We start from the raw sequence: 9,102 nt of genomic DNA, 5'->3' as shown, positions 1-9,102 counted from the left end.
TTTGCCCACAAACCTCTCCTGAACCCTGCCATTAAACCAGTCATCCAACCACTCCGCCGCATCCCCCTGGCTTTCCGTGATGGTGTCTCAGCTGAGCTTAAGCAGCTACTGGACGCTGGCATCATCGAACCAGTGGATGCATCGCCCTGGGTCTCAAACTTGGTGGTAGCTCAGAAGAAATCAGGGGCCCTACGGGTGTGTGTCGACCTGCGAGCAGTGAATAAGGCAGTAATCCCGGACAGGTTCCCACTGCCTACTTCAGAAGAGCTCATTGCTCAGTTCTATGGGTCAACCGTGTTCTCTAAACTGGATCTCAGACAGGGCTACCTACAAGTACCTCTCCACCCCAGCAGCAGAAACCTCACAGCTTTCGTGACCCATGCAGGTGTGTTTCGCTATACGCGTATGCCATTCGGACTTAGCTCCGCCCCCAGCTGTTTTCAAAAAATCATGGTGTCGGTGTTGGCTGGTATACCAGGGGTGGCCATTTACCTGGATGATGTGGTTATCCATGGGTCCACTCCCGAGAGCCACGACGAACGCCTCAGCAGAGTCTTTGCAGCCCTAGCTGAACATAAACTAACAGTCAATGCTGAAAAATGTGTTTTCTCTGCACCGACCATTGAGTATGTGGGTTTCCGACTGTCGGCGGATGGCGTCACACCGCTTCAGTCAAATGTAGACGCCATACTGGCAATTTCCGAACCCAGCTCAGCTGCGCAGGTCGCCTCCTTCTTGGGCATGACCGGCTACTATCTGAAGTTCCTCCCACATTATTCTGCTACCACTGCCCCACTACGGCGTCTGCTGCGTAAGGATGAGCCATGGGTGTGGTCACAGGCATGCTCTGATGCGGTGCGTATGCTCAAAGTGCAGCTCACCACAGCTCCAGTGTTGGCTCACTTCGATATCTCTAGCCCCACCTTAGTGACCTGCGACGCTTCGGCCACAGCCATAGGAGCAGTGCTGTCACAGATCCAGCGGGGCGTAGAGAAGCCCATTGCCTTTGCGTCACGGGCCCTCAACCAGACGGAGCAACGGTATTCGGTGGGGGAACGTGAAGCATTAGCTTGCATCTGGGCCTGCGAGAGGTGGCACTTATATCTCTATGGCCGTGCCTTCACCCTAAGGACAGATCACCAGGCCCTGACTGCACTGCTTTCCACGTCTGGGACAGGCCACAGACCACTGAGGCTACACCGCTGGTCTGACCGCCTCCGCCAGTATAACTTTGACTTGAAGTTCACCCCTGGCAGGGACAATGTTGTGGCTGATCTACTGTCCCGCTCAGCTCCACCCCACCCGGACACACACACACACGCCGACACGGACCGGATGGAACGGGACATTGTCCAAATGTTACACACACCCCTCCAGGCCGTCATATCATTGCAAGAACTGAAGGAGGCATCTGAACAGGACCTGGCCCTTTCCCAGCTCCGTGTATATATCCTGAATGGGTGGCCTCAGGAGGTACCAGAGGAGCTGGCAGCATTTTCCAGAATAAAGCAAGAGCTGTCCTGCTGGAACGACACCTGTGTGGCACGCGGCCTCTGCACAGTCATCCCCAGTACCCTGCGTGCACGCGTCTTGGCAATGGCTCATGAGGGCCACCTGGGTATTGTGAAGTTGAAGCAGCGCTGCAGAGACCGGGTTTGGTGGCCAGGGATAGATAAAGACATCGAGGCCCTGGTGAAAGACTGTGCCGCCTGTCTCTTGAGCGGTAAGACGGGTCACCAGGCCCCCCCACCCTTACAACCTCTTGCTTGGCCATCGCAGCCCTGGGACCACCTGCAGCTGGACATATGTGGTGAGATACAGGGAGTTCCTCATCACCAACGCTTCCTAGTGGTTGTCTATGACCTGCACTCGAAATGGCCCGAGCTCATTGCCACCAGCTCTGTAACCTCTCAGGTCATAATTAACTTTCTGGACTCTCTGTTTTCCCGCTGGGGCCTTCCAAATACCATCACTACTGACAATGGCCCGCAGCTAATCTCGGCTGAGTTTACCACATATCTCAAAAACAAGGGTATTCGTCACATACGCACGGCATACTATCACCCCCAAGCTAATGGTGGCGTCGAACGCTTCCACCAGTCACTGAAAAACAGTCTCAGAGCGCACTTGTTCCAGGGTTGGACCTTCTCACAGGCCATCCGTCACACACTGCTGCACTACAGGGCCACCCAACACTCTACGACGGGGGTCTCTCCAGCTTCCCTCATGCTTGGCCGTGAACTCCAGCTTCCCCTCGACAGGCTCAGCCCCTCACTACCTCAGGAACCACTACCGAGAGTTAAGGCTGCTGTTGCTCGCCAGCAGAGGCGGATGAAGCAGAAATTTGATCTCTCAGCACGTGCTAAGGTCCCTGACATACAGGCCGCAGATTGGGTCAGGGTCTGCAGGCCCCACAGAGACAACAAACTCGCATCATATTGGTCTTCCCCTCTCCAAGTTACACATCAGCTGGGCCCAGTCACCTTCCTGCTCAGTGATGGCACGCGGTGGCATGCAAGCCGCCTCCGCAAAGTGCCGCGCCCGGCACATACAACGGGTATCGCATCTCAAGCCACACCCCCAGCTTGGCAGGACACCCCAGGGTTTCAGCAGACACCTCAGATAGCTCCTGCACAGGCTCCAGACATGCCTATCAACCAGCCAGCTGAGATTTGTGCCTGCCCATCACAGGCTGCCCAGCCTCATCCACATGTTTCCCCACGGCCTGTTCGCACTCGTTCTCGGCCGGGGCACTTACAGGACTTTGTGTCAACATTTCATGTTTGAAACCCCGTAGGAGGGGGGGAAATGTTGTGTTCTCTTCAGTGTTGTTAGAGAATGCATTGAGTTCGTGTTCAGTGATGCATAAAGTTTGATTGTGCTGAAGCATTCTGTGATGCCTGACGAATGGATGGGCTCGGGCACTTGGGTCTGGAAGGCGCGTGAAAATAAAAGTAGAGACGATAAGTCGATGCAACTCTCTGTGTCTGTGTAATCCTTACCCAAACATAACAGTGAACCACATGCATCAATATAGGACTGCTTCTATTTTAGCATTCACTGAAACATGGCTGAATAAGAACGATGATGATGATACTTTATATATTGATGGCTTCGGGTCTCCCCTAAGACTTGACCGGGACAATAAGCTTACAGGCAAACAACACGGAGGTGGTGTTTGTTTTAGGCTTGCTACGATAGTCGGTGTTGCCGGTGTTACCGGTGTCCAGACTCAACACCGGTTACATCACTTGCCCACCGTGGCACCGCCCACCGTCTTTTTGATTTTTTTATAGTAATAAAATAATTTAGTTCAGTTAGAGAACAGACAATACAAATAAAAACTGAACGTCTCTGCTTAATAAAGCAGGATCCGACCGTGAGTCTCGGCAGCGGCAGGAGTCATTCATCAGATTTAAGAGTGAGGAGCTGACTGAGATGATCGCGGAAGATTTGGTTTCAAAGCGAAACGTAAAAGCACCTATTTAAGGGAGTTTGTCATTTGTTTTGTTGTTGTGTTTTTCATTAAAAATAATAGGCTAATGAACCCACAATTCAAGCAACCCGCAGCCGAATTGGCGCTAATTCAAAACTGAAAGTAAAATGTGCACGGCCGCACAGAGCGCGCATTGTTTACTTTCGCCTGGCTCCGCAGTGCGAGCCTCCGCGCTCCGCGCATTTATTTTTTGCCGCGCGCACCCTCGCGCTCGTGCGGGCACGTCGAGTATAAACAAGGGGACGAACTGTTATTCATTCATGGCGTACATCTCAATCATAGACTGATCAGTGCTTGCACAGTGCCCTGACTACTGAACTAGGGAACTGATTGAGACGCACCCATGAACTCACAGAGCACGCATTTACAGACGAGCTGTCATTCACGGTGTGCGCGCACTGGCGCGTTTTCAGTTCAGAGCGGTCGTGTGCATGTTACTTTAGATTTAAAAGCCTCCGCCGGTGATACCGGTATTACCGGTGTTGTCACACATCAATTAACCGGTGGGAAAATTTCCTCACCGTCACATCCCTAGTTTGTTTATATGTAAATGCACAATGGTGTTCAACGATTGTCATAAGGGAGAAGTTGTGCACCTCTGACATTGAACTTTTGGCCGTGTCGTTGCGCCCTTTTTATCTGCCCAGGGAATTCCCACAGCTTTTTTTTATTGTGGTTTATATTCATCCGAGAGCAAATGCGACCGTAGCCACAGATCATATTAAGAACGCCATAGACAGACTGGAATTAATATCTCCAGATTCTCCTAAATTCATTCTGGGCGACTTTAATCACTGTTTTGTAGAAAAATCAGTGAAAGGTTTTCAGCAGTATGTCACGTGTGCTACTTGCTTGGGGAAAACATTGGACAAATGCTATGGCTCAATCACAGGTGCATATAGATCTATCGCTCTCCCACCACTCGGTTCTGCTGATCACTATACTGTACTGCTTGCACCAGCATATTTACCGGTTATAAGGAGGACAAAGAAGGTTATAAAGGTTGTTAAACAATGGACTAACGACAGCATTGATATGCTACAGGGATGTTTTGAAACAACTGACTGGAATACGCTCATAGCGCCATCTATCGATATTAATGAGCAAGTAGATACAGTAACATCGTATATCTCCTTCTGTGTGGACAACATCATTCCTACAAAAAATATTACCATCTTTCCTAACAACAAGCCCTGGGTGACTAAAGAACTCAAAAACATTTTAAACAAGAAAAAGAGAGTTTTCTACACCGGCTCTGAGTATGAAAAAAAGGAGGTTAATAGAGAGGTTAAGCGTGCTATTAAACATGCCAAACTGAAATATAAGGAAAAGATTGAGCGAACATTCACTCAGGGGAACCTTCATACAGCTTGGAAGGGTCTTAAGAACATGGCAGCAGTTAATATCGCTCCCACTGCTCGCAAGCACATTCAGGTTGCAGGTAGCAGTTCAACGACTCTTCCAAATGACCTTAATTCTTTTTACACCAGATTCGAGACTGATAATAGCACTCAAGTAGAAACAATAATTTCTACCCTAAAACCTGGTGACTGTGCTCTCACCATCAGTACAGAGGAGGTTGTGCGAGCCCTCAAGAAGACCAAAGTTAAATCTGAGCCGGGTCCGGATACTGTCTGTGGCCAAACCTTAAAACACTGTGCGGAGCAGTTAGCGAGTGTGTTTCAGACACTGTTTCAGAACTCCCTGGCCTGTGGTGTTGTCCCTCAGTTGTGGAAACATTCCACGGTCATTCCAATACCAAAAAAGAGTTCCATCAACGTCTTAAATGACCTGAGGCCCATTGCTCTCACCTCTCTTGTGATGAAAGCAATGGAGAGGATTATTAAAAACTACATCACTAAAGTAACTGAGTTGCAGTTGGACCCACTTCAGTTTGCCTATCGCACAGGCAGAGGGGTGGATGATGCAAAAGTGTTTATCACAGATATTGTCCATAAGCATCTTGAGTCTCCTAATACCACAGCTAGATTTTTGTTCGCTGATTTTTCTTCGGCATTCAATATGCTACAGCCACATATTCTTGCTGAGAAGCTCATCAGTCGTTTCCATCTGGAGGACCAGCTGATCTTCTGGATAATTGACTTTCTGACAAATAGGCCTCAGAGAGTGCTGGTCAACAACACCTTTTCTGACCTCCTTTTTACTTCAACCGGCTCTCCACAGGGCTGTGTCCTTTCTCCGCTGCTCTTCATTCTGTATACTGACGATTGTAGGTCCACCCAATCGAATTGTAGTCTAATTAAGTTCGCTGATGATACCGTCTTATTGTCTCTGCTATCAGACTCTCAACAGCATCACGGCCCAGCTCTTCAGGAATTTGTGGAGTGGTGTGACAATTCGTGTTTGGAACTCAACGTAAATAAAACTAAAGAGATGGTGGTAACCTTTTCCAACAAGCAGAGGCAGTTGGCTTTGGCAGTCACCACTGTGATTCACGGAAAGCCCATAGAGATCGTCGAAGAGTACAAGTACCTGGGCACAATTTTTGATAATATGCTGAAATTCACCTCTAACACAGAACAGATATTGAGAAAATGCCATCAGCGGCAGTATCTTTTAAGAAAGCTCAATTCGTTTGGAGTTAGTAAGAGCATTCTTACTATGTTCTACTACTCCTACATCGAAAGTGTCATTACTTTTTCTATCGTCTGCTGGTTTCACTCCATCAGCCTTCAAAACAGAAATCGCTTGGAGCGCACGGTAAAAGTCTGTTCAAAAATTATCGGACTTCCTATTAGGACACTTTCTATTATAAGTGACCAGCAAACACTGAGGTTGTCCTGCAGGATTCTACAAGATCCGTCACATGTCCTTTTTTCTGTTTTTGAGTGGCTGCCCTCTGGGCGACGTCTTCGTTGTCCGGGCTGTAGGACACAAAGGAGGAGGGCAACCTTTGTTCCAAAATCGGTGCAGCTTTTAAATTTACAGCCGTCTTTAAGCACCATCAAGTTCACCATGCAGTGATTTTTTAATTGCATATATATACATATATATTAACGTATTTATTCCTTTATATATGTTTGGACTTGTTTTAATATATTTGCACTTGTGCACAGTGTTATATGTCTATTGTATGACTATTTTATGATAGTGACTGTGTGTTACTCTACGTGGCCTTGTTAATTGCCCCTTGGGGATGAATAAAGTATTGAAATGAAAAAAAAAAAAAAAAAATGAAAAATCAACAGCTGAGTGGTGTTTTATTGAACAGATAAACTGCCATATGTAGCTCTCTAATGTGGCGTTCACGGACGCGATTCACGCGAATAATTCGCGCTAATCGCGCGAAGGTGGACGCTTGAACATTTTGAGTTTACTCGCTTCAATCGCGCGTGACATTCACGGCACAACAGACGCGAATTCGCGTCATGGGCGGGGCTTCTGCCAGCGGCTCGTCTCATTGAGAAATGGCTGACATGGGCTGCGTTTACATGTTTTTTTTTTTGTTAAAATCTACTGTTAATGTGTGACAAAACGTAGTTTTAAGACTTTTTCAGTCGATAATGTAGTTGTTTAAAGCTCAAATATGTGGTTTATTTATATAAAGAGTGCCTATTTGAACATTTTATCTGGCGTTTTCGGAGTTGTGAGTTCCAGCGGACAGCGGCGCTCGTCAAAGCCGGCGAGGGCAACCTTTCCTCGGCCAGTCCTTCTGCCGTCTGCCGCTGGCTCTGATGTCTCTGTGGTGTCTCGAGCTATAATTCGTCTTGTAACGGCCAATCTCTGGTCTCATGGATCTATAATTTGTTCCCTGGCATATTGTTTAGACTGAAGGCAAAAAGAAGTTTCATTACTTTATATTTTTAGGCTATAACTGTACGTTGCAATTGTAACGTTAGCCGACTAGCACTGACTTTGAATGTTTGACTGAATTGTTTGCTTTATTTCATGTATAGCTTATTATACCTTTTACTTATACCTTTGTATTATTGATCATACATAAACTTGCATTTAACAAAAAGAGACAGTGTTGTGTTTCATGTCATTTAATGTTATCACAGTGTTACTCATATTGTCTGAACCAGATATTAATATACAGATTTTCTCCTCATTGTTGTCACTACTAGAGCAAGCTCCTGATTGGTTAACGCGGCGCGAAATATCCGCCAAAGTTCAGATTTTTCAAAAACGCTTAATTCGCGTCCTTCGCGCCGCCTCAAACGCGCGAATTGCGCCGCAGAATGCCATTTCGCGTCTCTGCATTGACTTAACATGTAAATCACTCGCGCGAATCGCGTCCGGTGTGAACGCACCATAACAGAGTTCACTGTAAAGCATTAGTCAGTGTGAAGGCTCATATTCATCCGCACAGTCCCGCAGAGCCGAATCACAACCAAAACAATGTTCTTCCGCTGTTTTTTTTTTTACCGCTAGAGAGACAAAAGTACCTTTAACTGAAAGGGTATGTGGAGTATTTGTGTTTTTAAAAATTCATTTCACACAACACAAGGCTATTTAAAGGGATAGTTCACCAAAACTTAAAATGCTGTCATCATTTCTCATCAATATGTTGTTCCAAACCCATATCACTTTCTTTTGTGGAACATAACATGCTCTTGTCAAGTGTTATTTTGAAGAATATTGAGAAAATGCTTTATTGTGTTGTGTGGTAAGTGTTTGGACACAACAATGAATTAGTTTTGGTGGCAGAACCTTAATACACACAAAGGTTACACACACACACACACACACACACACACACACACACACACACACACACACACACACACACACACACACACGCACAATTATGTTTATTGTATTTTTGTCCATAAAATGGAAGTGAAATGGAACCAAAACTGTTTGGTTACCAACATTCTTCAAAATATATTTTTTGTTCTGCAGGTGAAGAAAAACTGCATACAGGTTTGGAATGACATGAGGGTTCATTTAATGTATAGGCCTATATTACTTGGACACAATCATCTAAACTATATATTTTTTCCTTGTACATTAATATACATTTGAACCTAAAACCTTGATGTAAAAAAACAAATCAATTTCCACACAGCTGGATTTAGTATTCACATAAAAACAATATAAAGCAGACTCTGATCATGAAAAATGATGTGGTTTTAATATATAAGCCCCTCTAAGAGGAAATTGCCGTAAGTGTATTTCTAAAGTGAAAATGAAAAACGCATGAAGGGGAATTTTGTTCACACTTGAGCAAGTTCAAAAATAAAACAACATATTTCATATGCAATTTAAGGGGGTGAAGCTGTGGGTGGATGCTCTTTTTATACATACTTTAATGTCAGAGAAGCTTCTGAACGCATCTGAGATGAGGAATATATCAACGGCAGGAAGTGGACGGAGAATCAGCTGGATGTCCAGCTCTCGTCCTGTTGCTGCAGTGACATCTACTGGACTTCACACACACACATATACACACACACACATGGTCAAGGCGGTAGAAGACGTGATGGGTTTTACATAAAGGGGAAGAACATTTGGTACAAATAGTAAGGGATTGCACAAATGCTTCTGCCGGTTCAATGTGATGTTTATAGTTGTGCATGCGAGTTAGTGCAGGTGGATGATGTCATGCATGTGACATGATAATTTTATGACCCTCCCCCATA

This window comes from Gobio gobio (assembly GCF_949357685.1).
Source record: "Gobio gobio genome assembly, chromosome: 7".
In the NCBI taxonomy this organism is placed as follows: domain Eukaryota; kingdom Metazoa; phylum Chordata; class Actinopteri; order Cypriniformes; family Gobionidae; genus Gobio; species Gobio gobio.
This window is presented reverse-complemented; position numbering follows the sequence as displayed.